Below are 23,249 nucleotides of genomic sequence, written 5' to 3' on the forward strand. Positions count from 1 at the left end.
AACATTTGGGCTGAGACTAATAAAAACAATCTTTATATGTGTGGATGTGCACAGTTGCTGCCACATCGTACGCAGAAATGTTCGAGCTGATGTATACACATGCTGTGTAAGCCCCGAAAGGCACTGCTCTCTCGCTTGTTTGTTACACGACAGTGGCTTTGTGTTGCAAATATGACTATTGTTGTGGCTAGAGACACCATTTGGCCAGGCCTCTGCGTAACCAGATGTGGCCCCGAAGGGACAGCAACACAGAAAAATAGAGAGCCACACTTGATACTTAGTGGGAATTTATGGTAGAATAGCTTTCAGGGCTGCTCATTGACACCGCTAGTGTACTACATTCCGAGATGAGAGAATTTAAGTCATGGCTTGGACCATAAAAGACTTGAATACTTTTGTACAGAAAACATGTATGGAATCGTATCTCACAGATCATCGAACACAAATTGCATTTCTACAGGAGAAGCATTTATTGAAAGGAGAAGGTAAGGAAATACAGAAAGATGTGCAAGGCAATTATGTCATTCCTTATACTCTTTGCACTTTCAGAATGTGGACTTATTATTTGGACAGCACCAGGGACCCCACTGTCTGTCAAGCACTTAACTGTCAATTCTGAAGACACATATATCCTCTTGACTGGCATATAGGATGATGCGGGTATTTGTATGTAAACATAAGGTTGAAGAGACAACCTATTCGGTTATTAAGAAAATCAAGTTATTTTTATTTACCAGTAGCTGGTAAATATTTCCATAAGATCCACAATGAGTAGGTCTTTTTAATAACGTATGAATCCATTCTGATTTACCCCACCTTTTACAGTGTGTTTCGCTTGTTCCTCTTGAAGCCATGACATATAGGGCCTGATTTATGAAAAGTTAGTGCCGCCTTTAGGTCATTTTCTTACGCAAAAGTGGCGCAAACTTACAAAAAATTTTATTTTGTAACTTTACGCCGCTTTTCCATCAAAAAATGACATAAAGGTGGCACTAACGTTTCATAAATCAGGCCCATAATTTCGTCTGACATAAAACTACTTATTAAATATCCCGTTGGGCCATTTGCGATCGTAGAAATGTTTGATACAGCTGGCACTAACTCAGAAGATAAAGTTACCATCTTTTGGTACTTCTCAGTATTCAGGTTATCATACTAGAGTTTTGTAGTGACAGAAAAAATAATATACATACAAGACTGTCGCATTGATAAAGGGTCTACACTGACTCTGCATAGTATTGCTCTTGTTGTGAAGAATGAGACCTTTACCAGACTCAAATATGCTAACCCGCAAATTAGAATAGCAAGATACTATCATGATGGTGTCTTTAACCCTTAGTAATTTGCTTGTGCAAATAATATCATGTCAGTAAGCCTCATGAGGCATGAAAACACATTCATATTTCCAGGAATGTACTGATAAGCTAATGATGTCTGTATGGTCAGGAGACATGAACATTTTAAGACTACTGAGAGAATCACAGCTTAATCCATAAGGGTACTGGTCCGTAAGAAATGACCATATTTTGTGTGATGCCCTATCCACTTTTCTAGCTTTAGAAGTCTGCTAAGTAGTAGTAAAGTGCATGCCCTTCCCCTTGAAACATGGTGGAATTGGCTATTCTTAAATGGCACATTTATCTTGCATGCAAGTCCCTAGTCTATGGTGTAGAAAGTGCACCCATGACCAGTGAGTTAAATACCACTTGTGGATTGAAGCACATATTGTGCCATCCACTACAGTAGCCGGGCAAACATGACTTCTGACTTACCTTCTGTAGCCTGACTGTTACAGTTTAAATCCTGCAGTGTGACCAGATAAAATAACCCTTTTTGACAGGTAAAGATCTCCCCTTTAAATAATATTAAGTCACCCCATGGCAGCCCACAAGGCACACTGTGGTGACTGTCTAGAAAATTAATGTCACCTTTTCTCTACACTTAGAGAGACTAAAAGTTATTTTCTTTGAAAGGAAGCTCTGGCTGGTCTGTAAAGAACAATCAGAAGTAATAAAAGATATTCATTCTCCTCCCTCTGGATTGAGGGAAACACTTATTATTCAAACTTATGTAAAGCCCAACTCAGTAGTGAAGTTGGATTTCTAATAAATACTAAGGAACAATAACTTTTAGAAAGTTACGCTTTTCCTGCCTGAAGCTCTTGAAAGCTAATTTCCATTAACTCTCCAGCAGTTGCCCAGTGAGTGATTAGCCCTGATAAGGTGTGAAAGCTGCTCCCAGAGCTGGAGAATGGCGTGTGTGTGGGGAGCTGCTTTTTCTTCCCCCGGGAGGAATACCAATTGGGGGTGTATCCAGGACCTATTTTGGTTCAAAGGGTCCCCTCCTTTCACATGCAAATGTTCGTTGCATCTGAAAAGCCTTCATCTTTTGTCCTTTCAGCTAGACAGGCACCCAGCTCCGTGGGGTAAACTCTGCCCCCAGAATTGGCTTGAGGATGGGATTTCTCATTACTCTGACCACATCTCCAGGTGGACATAAAGGCTGTGGATAGGGGGAAGGGTTTCGCCATTTTTATTTCAGCAGTGATGGACCCTGTGGGATTGTTTTCTGCAGGGCAAACAGGAACTGTTGCAAAAGTGGACAGGGTTACTCCTGGGAACATTTCAGTAAATGGTTAATCATCCCACCCATTAGCTGGTGTGAGGGATCAATACAGACCTGTGGAGAAACAGAAGAGGACTGGACCTGCTGTCAGTGACCTTTAAGGAGGCCTGAAGGACTGGACCTGCTCCCCCTTGGACCAGGTTCCAAGGGTCAGTTGACTGACCTCCTGTGTTGGGCTACGGGGAACACACAAAGCTGAAAGAGGCCTTTTCCCTGAAGTGCCCAGAATACAAGTACTAATTGGACTTGAACTGAACCTTGATGGTGACATCTGCTGGAGTTAGTCTTGACCACAGAATGGCTGTATCTGTGCTCCTGGGACCATGGGCTGTGTCTAGCTGGATTGCTCTTACCACTGACTCGGTCAAACCACCACAGCCTATCTGACCATGGTGCAACTTCAGTGGGCTGAGAAAACAGGTTTCTCTCACTCGGATCTTCTCTGAAGCAGTAAATGTGAGTCAGTTTACCTTTGGTGAGAAGATATCTGGAGTTGTGAAACTCATTGTCACAGACAGCTGCAGCCCTGCCTCAGTAGAGGATTCTGAGCTCCAAAAAGTCCACCCAAATCTAAATGAGGCCGGTGGGCCTTCAGTACTGCCGAAGGGATACTCCATTGCTGTTGCATTAAACTACATTTTCTGCTGCACTGTAAATCAATCAGGACCTAAGTCTGGAGGTAAAAAAGTTTACCAAGTGAAGGCATCTGACCAACATGAAGATTTCCCTTGGTGCAAAATTTGAATTTCTCCTGTTCTGAGTTATTCCCGCCAAAACCAATGGCTTCAGCAGTGCCGCAACTTACGCCTACATGACTTTGAGAAGACTTCCTCAGAAACAGCTTTCTCCTTACCCCACTCAAGAATGTTGACTTCCAGAAAAAAGACTAATGCGACTATACACAAAGGTAAGTTATACTTGTGAGTACTTTATACATGTAAATTTAATTTTTCACTTTTACGTAGATGTATTACATTTGGCTAGTCACAAAATCTGAGTGTAAATTCACTGATTTGCACATGTCCACTCTTTGAACAGGGGGTGGAACCTAACTAAGAGTGTAGGGTATTACTAAAAACAAAACAAAAAAACATTTCTAAGCCTAGCACTACACATGGCCAACCCTTGGTAGTGCAACACTCATACTAAATAAGAGTGGCAGGGACTGAAATGTAAATTCCTTAGGAAATAATGTGAATTTAAATTGAATTGTTTCAAATAGTTAAAAATATAAATAAATATAATTTACTGTTAAAAGAAATTAAAAACAGACTCATTTTGAAGGTGGTGTATTTTTAAAAAAATGTGCGTTTTCCAGCCACTCCGCTTTGGCCCTCCCACGTTTACTACTAAAACATATACTGATGTTTGTGGAGACTCTGCACTCGGTCAAAGATTTCCACACAGAAAAACATAGGAGAGGCTGAGCTGTAAAGTCTGCATGTATGTTTGTGAATAGAATCTTGCAGAACATTTTATTCTACTGCAAAATGTACTACAAAGTGCAGTTTGTAAGTAGGCCTACAGGTTCAAAGTTAAAATCTCAGACCGAATCAAACCGCTTTGGTGTTTCTGACCCAGGCTCCATCACAGTCTGCCTCACATTGTGCTTAAGTTCTGGCCTACCATGACTATTGACTGCCATATAACTTTGAGCTTTATAGTGCTATTTTCAATGAAAACGTGAAAAATGCATATCTCTGGTTTCCCATATTGCATTTTGTTGGACCTGGCCCTCGCTGCAGGTTCTGTGCACTTTCCCTACTAACCAGTGCTAAAGTGCTTGTGCTCTCTGATAGGGCAGGATGTTTTATAGTTAAAAGCTTGGACATTAAGTTTTACATGTCCTGGTAGTGAAAAACACTTACATTAATTTCTCACTACCCTGAGGCCTACCCCTCAAATAGGGTAACACTGGGGATCCCTTATTATATTTAATGGGAAAAGTCCTAAGCAACATGGCCTAGACATGCAGACGTTTACCACGCAAGCACAACTGCCTTTTTCTCTGCCTTAACCATGCATGTGCCTACACCACACACATGCGTGGTTAAGGCAGAGATAAGGCAGAAAGTGGTCTAGTCATTTGGAGATAAGAGCAGGCACGATCGTGAGAGGACTCCATGAGGTAAGGGGGGCAGGGTTGGGGCAGTTTTTAGGGGTGGGGTGTATTTAGGGCCTAGGAGGTTGAGGGGGTCAGGGTAGTTTATTTTTTAGGGGCAGAGTGAGAGGGTTGGGGTAGTTTATTTTTGATGGCTTAGGGCGGGGGTCTGGGTATCTAATTTTTAGGACTTAGGGTAAGTATGGGGTAGTCGGGATAGTTCATTTTTTAGGGGAGGTGTGCGGGTAGTTTATTTTTTAGAGGTGCGGAAGAGTTGAGGAAGGGTAGGAGAAGGGTGGAGAGGAGAGGAGGAAGGATCGGGAGAGGACACAGTGAAGTAAGCGGGGCTGGGGCAGGGTTTGGGTGGTAGTTTTTAGCACTGGGGTGGATTTAGGGCTTAAGGTGGCTGGGGGTTGGTGCAATTTATTTTTTAGGGCTTAGGGTGGGTGGGAGTCAGGGTAGTTTAATTATTAGGGGTGAGGAAGATTAAAGGGCTCAGGGTTGGTGGGGGTGTTGGGTAGTTTATTTATTAGGGTTAGAGTGGGGGCATCAGGATAATTTATTGTTTAAGGCTTAGGGTGGGTGGAGGGTCAGGTCTGTTCAGTTCTTTGGGGTGGGGGAAGGTGTTAGAGCTCAGGGCGGGTAGGGGGCATCAGGGTGTTGTGCAGCCATTTTAGTTATAGCTCCCTGCATGTTATTTTAGCATACTAGGCCTGCCGCTGTGCATTTCAACCTAGATATATTTTATTCAGCTTCATTTTATTATTCTTACAATAGCAACTTTTGCGGTCTTGTTTTATTTCTCTCTTTATAGCTTTTTTTGCCTAGGCCAGCACTACATTCTTAAACAAGACATTCTTGTTCACTCTGTGCTTCTTTCAGGCCTGCAGTAAGATAGGGTGCCGGTGAACGTGGTACAAGTTTTGTCTCTGACATTCATAGAAAAACGCACATCCTTACGTAGGGACATTTTCTCAGAACATCAGCTGTTTTATTATAAAAACACTTCCCCTGTCCCTTACATGTTAGAGGGAGATTCCAGCCAGAGAACCACAACTGTATGTTGATTGCTGAACGCTTCGCTACAGCCGCCTATGCAGACCTCAGGCCTTCGCTCAGGTATGATGGACGATGTCTTCAAAGGGGAAACTGAAGGGCAGAATTAGAGCTTAACACGCTGTGCTCTATTATAGCCTAGGTAGCAATTAGTCTATTGACTCTAGTGACAATATGGTAGTGTTATTTCTATGCTTTCCTCTCCTTATCACCATTTTAATCTTGTCATGCTGTATCGCCCTGGTTATTGCAGCACATGTTTTCTTATCTAAGATGCAGTTGCTTCATTAAAATCTTATTGAAACATATACTGCCTCTGTTCGTCATTGTGAATGTGAGACTAGTGTAACTGAGAGAAACGGATGAGACCTGAGTGACCACGGTTTCCCTGAGAAATCAATTATGTCATGCGCTCAGCTGCTCAATCATTCCTGCCTTTGAGTAGAGATGAGGCACTGCTAGTTAGCCAGAACAAAACCCGGATTGGGGTGACAGGTGTCACCTGTCGTAGGTCAGACTCAGTATCCCACACCGCAGGCGATTCTGCCTCTCAAAATCCAGTAGTCTCATTAGTATACATGGGTAGTTTAGTGCTTAGAGGTGGGAGAAGGTTTAAGGAAGGGCGGGAGAAGGGCATAGAGGAGAGGAAGAACAATCAGGAGAGGATGCGATGAGGTAAGTGGGGCAGGGATTGGGGTAGCTTTTAGCGGTGGGGTGGATTTAAGGCTTTTCAGGGTTGTTTATTTTTTAGGGGCGGGGCAAGGTAGTTTATTTTTTAGGGCTTTGGATGGGTGCAGGTCGGGGTAGTTTATTTATTAGGGGTGGGGAAAGGTTTTAGGGCTTTGGATGGGTGCAGGTCGGGGTAGTTTAGTTATTAGGGGTGGGGAAAGGTTTTAGGGCTCAGGGTGAGTGGTGGTGTCAGGGTAGTTTATTTTTTGGGGTGGGGGTTGGGGTAGTTTAATTTTTCTAGACCTTAGGGTGGATGAGGGTTGGGGTAGTTTAGTTATTACGGGTGGGGTGTCAGGGTAGCCCAGTGTTTAGGTGTGGGGAGATTTAAGGCCTCAGGGTGGGGGGGGTCAGGCTAGTTTTGTTATGTAAATAGGTGACAGGGTTTTTTTGGGGTGGTTAGAGGTAGGGGTAGCTTTGTGCCTCACAGCGGATGGGGGTTTGGGGTAGTTTTTTAGGATAAGAGGTGGGGTTGTATAACACAGCCATGCATGCCATTTCCACATATTCTTTTACTAAGCGTACTTTTACAACAAAATCCGTTGTAAAGGCATGCATGGTAAAGGCATGTCTGGAAAAGACAGGTAGTGGTTCCGACCACATTGTTAAATCATGCGTGGTTCTGGCATGCATGGTTGTGTCATATAACCCATTTAATAATCTGTAATTTTCAATTGGGAGCAGGTAGCTGTATCATGTGTGGTGTCTTTGGAATTGTAGTGAAATACCCAATTTAATGGTAAAGCTGTGTTTTTATTACAATTTTAATAATGCCAATTTTAGAAAGTTGGCATTTGTCTCTCCTTAGCCCCTTTGTGTCTGTAGCCTGGCCTGAGTCACATGACTAGGTGCAACTGACAGACTTTGTGAATTCCTCCTAGACAGTCACACAATAGAGGGATTAGGTGAGCCTGAATGGGCCATCTGCTGGCAGGATAGGGGCTGGAGCAGACCACACAGCCCCATTTGGAACTGAATGGCCTGTGCTCTCTCTTAACACAAATAACCTTACTATCTCACATTTCCCCTGCAGCCAGCTTGACGCTAGGGCAGGGGAGTCTGGAGATCCTAAGCCACCAACTCTTCAGTACAGTTCTGAACCTGTGGATACTCTACCAGGAAGAAGGACTGCTGTGCTGCTGGAAAGACTGCCACTCCAATGGTCTGCTGCTCAGAAGGACAGCTTCCCTGCTGGGTTGCTGCCCTGAATGTCTTGCTACTCTGCCACTTTCTGATGGGGACAATAACTGAGTCTTCAGCTATCCCAGGACCTGTAAAGTGACTCACAAGAGCTAGTTTGCTGAGCCCCTGTTCAGAGCCACAGAGGCATAAATGGCTTCTGGCTTCCTCCATCTCGTACCCACACCTGGACCCAGCCTGAGTACGTCATGATCCTGTTGGAAGTGGTGCTACAGGTGTCCTGATAGGCAAATTTCAAAAGTAGGGACTTTGAAAATCTCTGGCTAAAAACTGGCTGAGAACCAGGAGAAGACCAGGACCAACCTGCTTTCCCATCTGCCTGAGGTGAATCACAAGTCGATGTGACTTTGCTGCTTCTCCTGCTATGTTCTCCTCCTCAGCATCAAACCCATTTCAGCAGTCCTTCCCCAAAGGGGTATCCAACCTTATGGAACTCTCTTCAGTTACAACTCTCTGCCTTGTCTCGCCTTGAGGTTTTCACCCTCCATCTCAGAGACTAGGTTTTACCTAAGAAATCTTCACTGCAGACTCGTTCCAATGCTGTGTAACGATGATGCTTACTTCTCAGACACCTCAGGAGCCTTTTACCTTCTCAGAACAATTTTCTAAAGAATTCTTCTAAGTTTGAAGGTATGCGCTGACCAGGCCCAATCCACTTCTTGTATCTGAACCACATTCCATCACAGTTGGCCAAGTACATTGACTTTGACCTAGTCTTGTGCAACTAGATGGCACTTTGATCTTCTAGGTGCCAGTTTGTCTTAAAAACCTTTAAAATTCTTTACGCCGGTTCTACTAATTGGACTTTTGTTATTTTTGTGTCTAATAATTTATTAAAATGCACTCTATCGTTCTAATTGGTTTGGTATTTTTCTTGTGGTTTTACTTTATTTCTGCTTGTGTGCTACATAAACACATTACACTTTACCTCTAAGTTAAGCTTTACTGCTTTTATGCCACGCTACCCGGGGTTAAGCACATGTTAATTTAGTGACCTTTTGTGGTTCAACCAGCAAAGGATTGTGGCTGTTGCTTGACCAGAGCTCACACCACAGTCAACCAACAACGCAATTTTTAAAACATTTTTGTTTGTCAGTTTGGTGTCATTTTATCTACTACTCTATTTTTCTAATTTGGTTTGGGATTTTTATTTCTTGATTTTTTGATTTTATTACTCCTTTTGTACTGCATAAATACTTTACACACTGCCCTAAAGTTAAGCCTGTCTGATCCGTGCTACAAAAGGGCTGGGTTCGGGTTAATTTCGTTACTTTGAGGGCTCATCCTGACAAGAGTTGTGATTATTAAAAGAGGTGGGGAGTTCATTACCTTAAATAACATTCCAATCTCCTACCTTGATTTTTACACATACACTGAATAATGGTACAATTTGATGTGACAGAACATGCTGCATTTACATTTCTGATCTTGTTGCGCTAATATGGGAATGTTTTAGTAGAGAGTATATGTTGGGTAAGACATTATAGGAAGTACGTGAGTTGGTGGATTGGCAGCCATAAACAGGAAATCCACCTTTTGAATGCTTTCAACCTATCCTGTCACCATGAATCTGCTGCTACCAGTCCTTCTGTTGCACCTGGACCAGTTCCAAGATGGAAATCAACCCTGTCACCGCCAGAACAGAAGGTAAATTACGGGCATTCTAATTACCCTACCACATACTGATACACAATGTAGAAGTGTGTAATGTTGAATCATGAAATTGATCAGAACAGACCCCAGGACATAAGTAGCACCCACCAATTAGTGACGGAATGCCTACATGGCAATGGACACCTACACAAAAAGTCTCAACAGTCACAAATAGGGCAGTGCTGTTACCCTAGGACTTGTAGCTGCATAGCAACACTGGACTCATGCATGGCTTAAAATCTTCATAAATACCACCATACTGATACACAATGTGGAAGTATGTAATATTGAAGTATGACATTGATCAGAATAGACCCCAGGACATAAGTAGCATCCACTAATTACTGACAGACTACCTACATGGCAATGGACCCCAAAACAAAAAGTCTCAACAATCACAAATAGGAATTTGTCCACAAAGTTGTGTGCCAGAATATGCCCAAACATTGAAAGTGCCGATTGGAAAAATAACAGCAAGTTTCACCCAAAAACCCCATGCCAATGTAGCAAAGACTCTGCAACATGTCATAGGTGATTTTACCCAGAATATAACACAATACACACTGCTGAACTGCAAACATGTAGGAGATGTATGAAGGTCACATGTCCCCTTGGCGTGTGTAACATATTACAAACATATGATCACATAAAAATGTAAAGTGCCAGATCATCTGTGTAATGCATGTGTGCATATCATTGACATATCATGTCAAAATAAATACACATGCATTCTTCAGTCAGAATAACAGAAGCACATAATTTTGGTGGAAATGTCCAGTACCATGATGAATACTTGCACCAATATTAACAAAATTCACAAATGTACAACACCAATGTAAGCATTTAAAAATATATCTAAAATACTTAGCCTGCGCTTGTCACTGTTACAAATGAGAGAAAATAGATGCCCACACATTAGCAGAAATAACATAATCAGCAAATAAATTAGTAACAATCGAAAAATAAGGCCAGGACAAATGTATTCTCAAACTAAAAATGCATTATAGAATGAGATAACTCTCATAAGTAAATAAAAGTATATTGTCAAGAAAACACCTAGGCCAGGCCCACAACCTGCCTCTAATTTCACTGTCAGATTAAATCTCCTCTGGAAGGAACATCCATAGGGCAAATAGCAGGCATCTCAAAAATGGCATTGGGGCTGGGTCCTTGGGTTTGGGAGCGGTGGATTAGGGTTTGAGAGGGGTGGTGTGGGATTTGGAAGGAGTGGGCTTGGGAGGGGTAGTTTTGGATGTGGAAAGGGTAGGCTGGGATTTGGAAGGGGTGGGTTAGGATTTAGAAGGGGTCAGGGCCAGGGAAAAGAGCAAGCTCTCCTTAGGGAAATGGGTAGGGTGTTCAGTACTGATTTGGATTTGGGAGGTAGAGGGAGTGGTTGTGTCTGTTGTCCATGTGTCTGTTGAAGTTGGGGGTACATGAGGGTCTGGTGTATATGGTACATCTGTAAGTTTGTGTTTTTTACTGTTTTAATGTTGGTCTGTTGGGTGGGTGAGTGTATGTATGTGGGTGAGTATGTGTGTGTGTGGATGTGTCTGCTGTGGTGTGTGTTACTGTGGTGTCTGTGGGTGTGCCTTAGCATCCATGTATGGTGGTGGCTGTGATGATTAGTGCTGTGCCTGAGGTGTGTGTGTGTGTTGGTGATGTGGTGCCATGACTGGAGGTGTGTCAGTGGTGTCTATAGGTGTTGATGTAGTGGTGAGTGTCATGCATGGGTGTGTGTATGGTTGTGTAGTGGTGGGTGTATGAATGGTGAGGGCATGAATGTGGGTGTGTGTTGTGGCTGCATGTGTCTGTCTGTGTCTGGCTGTGCTTATGTTTCTTGCTGTGTTTGTGTTGGGATATGCTGCATGTGGCCGTTGTTTGGGTACATGCATATGTTTGTGTTTGCTTTGGACAGGGCTGGGTTGATGGAGTTGGGAAGTGGAAGGGGTGGGAGTCTAGGCATAGGGCTGGGGAGGGTGGGAGACTGCGGCCAATGAGGAGGCCAGACACTGGAATAACTGCTGTAGGCCAGAAAGGGCACCGTGAATGCCATCCATGTAAGCCAGCATCTGGGTGTTCTGGCCAGCCAGCCCCTGGATGTCCTTCAATAGTGCGGTCTGGTCTACAGTGATTGTTTTTAATAGATCCACTGCCTCCTCAGTGAGCTTAGTCTGAGACACCAGGGCAGGGGAAGAGGCACCTGCAGCAAAGGGTATGTTGCCCCTTTTAGGGTGGCTATGGCCAAGTGGGGGGGAGGAAGAAGGATGATGGATCTGGAAATGCGGGGCCAGACAATGATGTAGGTGTTGCAGTCTCTCCAGGGTCTGCCCCTACTAGCACCTGTTCTTTATTGGAGGCCTCTGAGGAAGATGTCAAATCACTAGTGGCCTCCTGGCCAGCCCGTCACCCCCATGCCACTGGGTCTTCAGTGTCAGTGGTCTCAGCACCCAATCCCCAGTTACCAGCTTCATTCCCGCTGATGTGGCCGCTGTCACCCTAGCCTTGCCCAGTTAGTGCTGAAAAACAAGATGAGAACACAATTGGACATTTATGTTCGTCACACAACATTTTCAGCAAGTTCAGTTATCCCCCATCTCTGCTCCTATATCATGTATGTCCTTGTCACTTATACACTTGCATTTCACTCTGTAACAAAGGGTTCCAACAGCATGAGTGAACACATAGGCCTGGCTACATCTCTGAACCAATGCAGTACAGAGATAATATTGGTTTACTTCTCCCAAAGGCTAAGATGTTTGGATGGAATTTGCCTGCCCAAAATGGGACACCACAACATCTATGGCTTGTAGCCTTTCACATGCAAATGTCCCTTTCAAGATTACATTGCTCACCATCACCAAATGACCCTGTGGGCAGAACTGAGGACACCAAAATGTTATCTGTGAGAAACACAAATCTCTCACCAATTTGGCCACATTGCTGTCTGTTGGTCACAAGACATTTTTGTGAAGAAATTAATGTTGCCATTCACAGACTGGCTTACATGCACAATTTTGATGGGCTAAGGACTCAGGTCCTCCAGTCACTGTCAATTTAAAGTATCAGACTGCCAGTGCAGATGCATATTCTCACATTGTCATAGCACCAACTTAGCAATGTCAAGTCAGAAATAACAACAGCTTCTCCATTGTGCAGTTTGCCACAGCCAACAGTGAAGAAGTCTACATCCCCTACACACATATGTGACGTACCTTCACATCTAACCCAATTATGAGCCGGGGCACATTTATTTAAACTGTCACTCATGTCATTGTGTAAGTCCTGTCATTCTCTTGTGTGTTTGTAGCCATGTATCTGCTCACAACAGTAATTGCCTGGGGAGGAGGAATCTAGTGGCATGAGGCAGCACAAAGCAACACAACACGCACAGCATCATACAAAGTCTAACCAACTTATATCTCCAGAAATCATCATGGGCTTTGGGTGTGTGCCTTCCTCGTAGTTGTTGGCATAACAAGTGGCTGGAAAGTAAAGAGGTTAAACTGCAACAATATATCAAAACAACTACTTACTCCCTTATTGCCGCTGCTGGGACCTCAACTGCCCATCCAGCTCCACGTAAACCACTATAAGGATGCAGGCCATTATGAGGATCAGGGTGCAGTGCACCTACCTGACTCACTGGGGGGACTGCCCGACTTGGCTTTTGGTAGATTTTTGAGTTACACGGGGCTGCTCCTCCCGCTTCTTCCAACACTACATTCTATACTGCTTGTGGACCTCCAGGTCAACACTTTCTTTGCAATAGCTTTCCATATATCTAGCTTTTGATGGGCATTGACCTGTATAGATGACATAAAAGAACAGAAAAGGCAATTCAGTGTCAATTTTGGGCAGCACTGTGGTGGCATCATATATTCACAACAAACACATACATTTACAAAATAGTTGCAATTTCTTTTGTCAACAAACCAGTCACCAGTAGAGTGGAAGTACTGATTTGCAGTGATGCCATGTGCAATACCAATTCTTGCTAGATCCTTGTGTTACCTACTCAGGTCTACATCATCATCTTGCCCAGAACTATGCAATCAATTCTATTGTGAGAGCCACTCACAATCATTGTGAGCCACCATAGGGCAAACCACCTGTATAATCCTATCACATAATCTTACTGACATTTTACACTGGCTTCCTGCCTAAACTCCCATTACTCAGAACTGATGGTCTACATCACATACAGTGACTGAGGGCAACAGAGGAGGGTTGCTATGTGTCAATGAGAGCAAGGATTTGTTGGTTGTTTGGACATGTGTGGATTCTAATGGGACAGACTGAGATGGATGATGGTGAGCCACTGTCATCTGAACTTGCTGCACCTAAAATAAGTCTAACTACATGTGGCTTCCTGACAGGTTCAAATGATGCAGAGCTAAATGATCGACAATGTGTGCTAGACTCCCATGTAACAGTACAGCATCAGACAACTCCAGACCCCCACATGTTCCCAACCTAATCGCTGTTATTTCTGCATTGGCTGTATGGTGTTGGTCATACAAGTGGTACACTGTCTACTGGACATTGTCAGTGGCCTGCAGTTTGTGTGAGGAAATAGGATTTGTGTGATTCATAGACACACATTGCATCTTCTACTGTCAGGTGGCTTAACATTGTCATGCACAGAAAAGCATTACATTGGTCACAAAAATCTGTCCCACATACATCATTCTATGAACTCAAAGCACAACAACCACACTACCAAAAGGAAACTAAATATCCTTCAAACCATAAAAGAAGACAACACTCAGTCAGACAATCCAAAGATATGTACCTGTTCCTCTAGGGTCCTGTACAGGGACAGAACCTCCCTGTTAAGGAGCTCAAGCTCCTCAGAGGAGATTCCAGGGGCCCTGTCACCTGCATTACCTGGCATCCTGGCTCCCTGAGGTTAGTATCAGCAGCAAAAATCAAGGAGGTCTAAAAGGCTGCAGTGTTAGGAGACAAGTGATTTTTTTACACAATGCGGTGAATGGGATACTCCGTCACAAACGTGACGAATACTCCGCCTGCTGTTTTACAAGGTCCATAGGATATAATGGAACGGACGGGACGTCACATTTGTGACGGAGTACCCCCATCTGCCAAGGTCATAATCAGGCCATATATGTGCCACCTCAGTTGCTCAAACCACATGTGTATGTGAAGCCCCAACATATTGTTCTCCCTTCACATTGGCTAGATCTGCAATTTGTGGACAGTGGAGGTAGATGTTGATGTGTTGGTGATAGGTTTTTTTTGTTAGCACACCGCTTAATGGTGACTGTGTCATTGCACCAGATACTGCCACTGTGTCCTCCACAGCTCATGTGGCCTCACATGTTGGTACTGCCATGACGTGGACTACTAGTATTATTTATCTAGGATTCTTATTGTTAGTGTAGGATGTATGGCTCCAAGTGAGGTCATGCATCAGTGATAGTTTGCCTATTTAATCTGTTCCCATTCATTAAACCCTTTCCTCCATGGTATAAAATAATTGGGGCCTATAGACCTGATTGGCACAGGAATTGGGATTAGGATATTACCCAGACTCCATTTCTACAATGACTTGTTCCCAACTTTGTATGTTCCAAATACATTCTCAGTACAGGTTGTTATATTTGAATGCATTTTTGACACTTTCCCTTGTTGTAATTGCAACAGTTTTCTACAAAATGGTTGTACCCAGTGTTCTCAATGATGTTGGTCTATGGACATGACAATGGAAAGGCCTCAAATAATCAAATAAGAGTTGTGTTCTCAGTGCCCACTACACTTATTGTGTATAAACAAAAAATAAATATGCAGCAAATCAAATAATCAGTTTTCTAGAAAGAGTCTGTCATGGTGGATAAAAGCATGGTTGCAGATCAAAAAATATTTTGTAGTCTGTTAGAAATGGGGTTTCTGGTTGGCTAGGGTATGTACCTCAGCCAGGCAGAACTTACCCACTCTAGTCAGGGCAAGGGAGTTACACGTCCAAGATAACCCCTGCTCACCCCCTTGGTAGCTTGGCACAAGCAGTCAGGCTTAACCCGGAGGCAATGTGTAAAGCGTTTGCACAACACACACACACATGTGACGCAATATCCCCACCACAAAGGAAACACAACACCAGATTATATGAAAATATACTGTATTGTACACAACGTAATTATCAGACCAACATCACATAACAGTACTATCCTGCTACCTTAGCAGTTGTCAGAACGTTACACATTAGTTACTCTGCAAACTAGCAGTAGTCACACATAACACACAGGTTACTCAGTATTCTGCAACATAAGCAGTAGTCAGGAAACACGTTATCACATTAGAACACTTGTCATAAGAATATCATAAAACGCCCATAGTAGGAACATTAGAAAACCTATGGCAAGTTAGGGAAACATATTAGCAAATCATGCCCATAAAAGGAACATGTGCACACATATGTAAAAGCATCATAGAACAGGTAGGCAATATATTATAATTAGTAAAGTCTGTAGAAAGAACTTCAATTATAACTCTATTGGTCCATTTAAAAGTACCTGGTTGATGAGGGGGCACTTCCAGTGCCTAAAACTGCCTAAAACTAATAATGGGGCCCCTGGCGCTCTTCTGCGCAAAACAGGGGCCTCCCTGGTCTCCTGGAGTTAGGGGAGGGCAGCACGCACCTCCTCCGTAACAAAAATGGGCCCCTCTCGGGACCGTGAACACTGGGGGCCCCCCTAGGCCTCCACCGGCCCTCTCGAGGGGGGCCCAGGTCTGGGAAACCTTTAACAGGGGAGGGGGCGCCTCGCACCCCCTCCAAATTGAAACACGGGCCCCTCCGGGGAACCCGCTAACTTCTGGGGTCTCCCTGGGCCTCCGTGGCCCTTCCTCGAAGGGGGACCCCTAAATTAAATACTCCTGGCCCACGAGGGGGCCAACAAGAGAGCCGGGGGCCAGGGGAAGCCTCCGGCGAGGCTGCCGCCCGGCCCGAGGTAACAGGGGAGTCCTCCGGGACTCCTGCACGCGAGGGAGAGGCGTCCTCCTCTCCCTCGCCGACCAGATGACGTCGCGGCCCAAGGTGGGGCCTGCTGGTGCCCCGGGGGGGCTCCTCGGATCGATCCCTACCCCGGGGGCACCGCTAGGAGCAGGCTTGCTCCTGATTCCTTAAAGGTGGTTTCTCTCGTGCCCCGGGGGCACAGAGCTGAGCGCGATCCTCGCGCTCGGAAATAAACAAATAACCCGGCTGGGGCTCAAAATACAGCGCTTTTCACAGCGCTAAGGTAAAATCTGCAGCCTGGGCTGCAGCGGTGATTCTTCCTTTGGCAAAAGAAAAGTGCTTTTCAAAGCGCTAGGAACCATCTAAAGCCCGGGCTGCGGCGGTGATTTCTTTGGGCAAAAGAAAAGATCGTTGCAGGGGTCAGGGGCCACAGCACCCTGCCCCTGGGAACAATAATCAAGGAAAAGGTACAGGGCTGGTGGGTCCAGCTACAGGCCAGCACAAGGGGTGCAGTTGGTGGCAGTTCCTCCTAGTGACCAGGCAGGTCACAGGTCAGCACAGCAGCAGCAGTCCATGGCGGTTTCCTGGTGAGTCCATTCATCAGCGTTCTGTGTCCAGTTTCAAGTTCCAAGAATGTTCAAATTGTGGGGAAAATTCCCCTGTACTTATAGTCCTGTTTTACAGTGTTTTACAATGATAGGGAGAGGAGGTTCCAGCCAGTTACAACTGGTTCTGGGAGTGCCCCCTCTCTCCTTTCAGCACAGGCTCCAAACATCAGTGGGGGGTTAACAACCCTATTGTGTGAGGCCAAGGCACAGCCTTTACAAATGTAGGTGTGCCCCGCCTCTCCCTTCTCTCAGCCCAGGAAGACTATTCAGTATGTAGATGCACCTCAGTGACACCTCCACCCTCCCTGTGTACAGGCTGTCTGAAAAGTATGCACAAAGCCCCAACTGTCCCTCTGCCCAGACGTGGATTGGAGTCAAGCTGCAAAACACCAGAATCATAAGCACAGATAAATGCGCACTTTCTAGAAGTGGCATTTCTGTGATAGTAATAAAAAATACACCCACACCAGTAAGCAGTATTTATTATCCCCATCACAACCATACCAAACACGCCTACACTACCCCTCATAAATCAGACAATACACCTTACACATAAGGCAGGGCATTTCTAATGCAATCCTATGAGAAGGTAGCACTCACAGCAGTGAGACACCAAGTTAGGCTGTTTGTCACTACCAGGACAGGCCATGCAATATGGCACATGTCCTGCCTTTCTACATACATGGCACCCTGCCCATAGGGCTAGCTAGGGCGTACTTTATGGGTGACTTACATGTAGTAAAAGGGGAGTTCTGGGCCTGGCAAGTAAATTTAGATGCCAGGTCCCTGTGGCAGAAAACTGCACACACAGGCCCTGCGCTAGCATGCCTGAGACAGGTTTGAAAGTCTACTTCAGTGGGTGGCGCAAGCAGCGCTGCAGGCCCACTAGTAGTATTTAATTTACAGGCCCTGGGTATAGAGATACCACTGTACAAGGGACTTATAGGTAAATTAAATATGCCGATTAGGTATAAGCCAATCATACCAACTTTAGATGGGAGAGCACCTGCACTTTAGCACTGGTCAGCAGTGATAAAGTGCTCAGAGTCCTAGAGCCAACAGCGAGAGGTCAGAAAAACCAGGAGGAAGGAGGCAAAAAGACTAGGGATGACCATGCGTATGGCCAAAAGTCCAACATAGTCCAATGTCTAAAATGCTGCAGTCCTCAGAAAAGATTAATGTGTCCGTGGAACAGTCCTCAGGGTGAATGGTAGAAACACAGGGGAAGATTAGTTTTGGTGTCTCTTGGAGGTGGTAGTGTTGGTCTTGCCATCCTCTGCTGCTGGTCTAGATGATCGTCACCCCTGGGGGTGAGGAGGAGGCACAGCTGCAGGGACTGGGGTGGTAGGATCAGGCTCCTATTGCATGGCCTCTCTGCTTGTGGCTGGCAGAGTTGCAGCTTGCCCAGACGTTGAGGGACCACAGACAGGAGCAGATGATCCAGGAAAAGCCTTGTGCATGAGCTGGTAGATGTCACCCCGTCAAGGAGCCCAAAGTGGAATTGATGTTCTGGAGGTCCACATTGTTCTCCTTCTGCACCTGCTTCAGGTCCCAGATCTCAGTTAGGACCTGGCTGATCATGTCTTGGGACTGTAGGCATGATCCCAAGACTTGGTCAAGGGTGGTCTGGCTCTCCAAAAACACTGTTAACCTCCCTTGGCTAGCCCACAGATTATTTCCTATGACCCCAACCCCCAGTGGCCTGTGCTCTTGACGTATGCCCAAACCACTGGTTCCTGCCAGACCTGTTGCCATTGTTCTTGGTGGCTCAATGTGAGCCTTGACTGGGGGGTGCAGCAGGATGGGTGTGCTGACTCTTGTTGCACAGGTAGTGGAGGCATCCTCCTGCTGAGGTGGTCTTGAAGCAGTGGTGGGAGGAATTACTATGGACTGGATCTGACTTACTGGATCAGTGTGACAAGACAGACCAGATGGGCCAGCTTGTTCCTTATCATCTGGACTTGCAGCATTGGGTTCCTCATTGAAGGCTTGCTCCTGGGCTGGAGTGGAGGTCTTCTGGCTGCCAGCTGGTGGTGTACTGTTCCGGGTAGTTGGATCTGTGAATGATTCAGAGGATGTGTGAATTAAATATTGTTTGTGCATATCCTGTGTCTTTATTTACATGATGGCCAACCTACAACCAAGAAAGGGAGGGATTAACTGATTAGACCTAAGTGTGATTTTTACTGTTTTACCCATACGGCCTGATTTGCATAGATGGAAACTGCAGTGCTGACCTTGTAGAAATGTCCTGAAATGAAAAAATGTAAATTCAGATTTGTGGATTACATGTGACAGACATTGGGACCAACACAATGGTGGGTACATTGGAGTCCTGAACTCTTCAAAGGCCTAGCAGGCTGCAGAACATTGGCTACACAATGGTTCATAACACACATGATACTGCAATTGAACATCATATGAACAGTGAAATCTTACTTGTGTGTGTCTATTAATTCTGTTCTGCATACCACTACAAACCTTTGTATGTCTTGGATTAAGAAACTTTTTCAACAATTCAGTGTAGCTATGAGAAGATGTCTACATGGTTGAGATGCACAAGAGGTGATATTTAATTCCTAAACATGAGATGGTGACTGCCAAATACATCAGTTTTTGAGATATGTGTGGATATTGAAGTAATTTACAGTGTTACAACATTACACTCCACTTTTAATCCAGGAACAGAACATCATGATAGTTGTATCAATCAGTTGAAATTATGGACAAAACTTGCTTGAAAAATAGCTGCCACATATCACTTTCAATAACTGAATTAGATATGAAAACACATTTTCAGCTGGTAAACACATATGGCTATCATGTGACAGGTAGACAATGCAACTTAGGGACAATGTACTCTCCTGTGAAAATGGATGTAGTTTTGGACCTGCTTTGGATAGAACCGCAACATACATTGATGGACAGTATTGGGCAGAGCACATGCAAGGGGTGATCCTTGTGGAACTAAACACAATCTGGCAAGCCATATAGCCTTCTTTTAGGAGGAGAGTTACACCCATGCTGCTGGCAATTTGTATGACAAAAACATATTTTTTGTTTAGTCACAAATATCTACATCTGTGCTGCTCAGGCTGTTGAGCAATTCTAAAATCTAAAACGATTAAAATGGAGTTTGTTTACGATCGCAGCCCAAGCAGAGGATGCTGCAGTGAAACTGGAAAAGATGGCTAATGATCCACTAAGGGTAGTTGCCATATGGGAGTCATTCACTGAAAGCCTCGTGAAGCAATCTTCAGGGAGGGGCAGGGCATGGGGGGCATACTGGGGGCACAGAAAGGTCATACTCATGCCACGGGCAATAAGAATGAGGAAAGCAGGAGTGAATAGGCTTCTGGGACAATTACAGAAACATCCGACCAATGAATAGATTTTAAAAACTCTACGGCAAGAAAGGAAACTGCTAAAGAGGGACATCTGGCTTTTTAGCAAGCAAAACAGGAGACAATATGGGCAAAACTACACTATGCATCAACACTGACAAATAATTCTAGCCGGTTCTGGAGCCTGATTAATAACATTGAGAAAGGCCCCAGAGCTGCGAACAATGCAAACATCACGGAGCAGGCATAGGTGGAATACTTGAAATCTCACTTTAAAGAAACATCCTGGACAGATACCAGTATAACCCAATGGGATATAATTGAGGATAATAGGGAGCCTGAGGAGTCCATTGCATTCAGTCCTCTCGAAATAACTAAGATGATAGAAAAAAAGTGCAAAAACTGTGCCCCTGGTCTCAATGGTCTACCACAGGCCCTATTTAAACAGTGTTCATCAAGATGGGCAGCCTTCTTCACTACAATGTTCAATCATATTCTAATAACAGGCTCTGCCCCAGATAGTTGGAAGGGCTCGCTAATTCACCCCATCTACAAGGGTGGGAAGGCCTCCTTACCTTCCAACTACAGACTAATCGCCCTTTTAGATGCAGACCTAAATTATTTTTCAATAGGAATCTTGCAGCATTTAGAACGGTGGGCCATGGACAAAGGGAGGCTCCCTATCAACCAAACAGGTTTTACAAAAAAACAGGGCACATTAACAAACCTCATGGCATTAAGCCTGGTAATGAATAGAGCAAGAGCCACAGGGACACCCCTTTACATGTGCTTTGTGGATTTTAAGGCTGCATTTGACTGTGTCCCCAGAGATAAATTATGGACAAAACTTCAGCAGTGGGGGCTGCCGGTGAATTTATTAATTGCTATTATTATGCTCTATTCTATTACTTGGGTTAAAATCAAATTGGGAGACAGCTCTTTCCTATCCAGGCCTATCAAACCCACTGTCGGTCTGAAACAGGGTTGTGTACTAGCGCTGCTTCTCTTCAATCTGTATATATCAGTCCTATCCCCAGCAGTGGATGAGCAGTCAGCCCACCCACCATGTTTAAGGGGTCGTCAAGTATCCAACCTACTTTATGCAGATGACCTGCTGCTGCTCAGCAACTCCAGGGTAGGTTTACAGAAACTCTTGAACTACCTAGGAGAATATGCGCTAGCCAATGATTTCGAAATTAACTATGAGAAATCTAAAATAATCCCCTTTCGGTGTTTTTTGAATGGTCAGCATATCGAAGAGGCAGTAGCATACACATACCTAGGGGTCAGGATTGACTCTAAGGGCACATTTGTAGCCCACAAAGAAGTAATAAGGGAGAAGGCACAAGCTTTAAACCGGGCCTTTGATATCTTGGCAAAATCCATTCTTGGGCGGCCTCTAAAACCAATGACCATGATTATGAGAGCGAAATTACTTCTAACCCTTGCATATGGGACGGAAATAATGAGGGGGGTGAAGGTAGCTATGCTGGATAAGTTATTAGTGAAATCCTATAAACAAGTTTTCAAGCTACCTAGATCGGCCTCCCCGGCCCAAGTCAGACTAGAGTTTTCCCTAACAAAGCAATCATTGGCAAGGCTGGCAGCTTTCGTTAATGGCTGCTACAAACTTCATTCAGCTCCCATGGGGACTTTAGCAAACCTAGTCTGACATGAAATAAATCTTGAGAGGGGTAACAACATTTTCAAGGATTACTGGGGAAAAAGCACAGCCCGTCTTAAACTGGGTGATTTGTGGGGCAGCTGATTATCAGCGCTAGCCTTCAGAAAAGGAGCCAAAAAATCGGCTAAGATCCTAAGCCGGCTAGATAATATGGAGGTTCTATCGAACCAATCTCATGGATGGGTACTCTTAAATTCATATGCGCGGGATAAGGAACCTCGTATCCTATCCGCTACACTAGCACGAAAAACTAAGCTTGCCCTCCTACGGATAAGGCTGGGAGATTTACGAACTCTGGATTTCCTCCCTAAATGGAAAAGAGAGGCAGGATGGCAATCACAGATTTGTAGATTATGTCATCAGACTAGGGAGACCCTAATCCATGTGGTTTGCATTTGCCCAGTTTTGGGACGCCAGAGAAGGGAACTACTGAGAAAATAATTTAACATCTTAGGAGTTCGGTCCTGTAGGTTGGCTGTCCTAACAGCTCTTGACCCAAGTAATGAAAAGTTAAACATCAGATTAATTCAGTTCCTGAGAACCTTCACAACCCTGGCAGCCCCAGCAAATTCATTTAGTACCCTTTAGGCAAAAAAGGTAATTGTTCAGTCCTATAATATCAGAATTCATCCCACAGACATTAGTTATCGGTGATGTAGGGGCTTTGTCTACCTCGAATGCATCCTTTAGATAACAGGCCACCTTGCCTAGTGTTAGTTATTGTTCATCTCGTCTGCCTTCTTAAAACAATAGGTCTTTAGGTTCTAGTATTGCACTTGGGTTTCCTTTGCTCTTATTAAGAGGGGTTTGTTCCATTTTTTATTTCCTGTTTATATTTTACTGTTTGCACATTTTAGGTTAATAGATATAGTTACCTGTATCCTTCAGATGCGTTTTTATGGTTTTTGTTAACTAATAAAATAATTTTCTACCCCATTCTAATGGTCTACCTTGGAAGCAGGACTCTATTAGTGATTAGGGAGAAATACATTTATTTGACTTACCAGTCTGTACTCCATCAGGGATTCCAGTCAAGCTTTCAGGATGGAAGACCTTCTCCTCTCAGAGATAGACTTGTAATGGGGGAGAGGAGGACCACCACCAGTTCTCCGGTTCTCCTTGTGATGCTTGGAGGCCAGTGAACAAACCTTCCCCAGCAGGTCTTTCCGCCTCTTCCTAATCTCCTCCTGTGTGTGCAGATTGTTAGCTTCTGCACTCTCTGTGTCACCTATTCTGGACCACATTTGCCTTTTTTGGGAAATGGTAGTATTTTGGACTTGTC

This window comes from Pleurodeles waltl, chromosome 4_1 (genome assembly GCF_031143425.1).
Source record: "Pleurodeles waltl isolate 20211129_DDA chromosome 4_1, aPleWal1.hap1.20221129, whole genome shotgun sequence".
NCBI lineage: Eukaryota > Metazoa > Chordata > Amphibia > Caudata > Salamandridae > Pleurodeles > Pleurodeles waltl.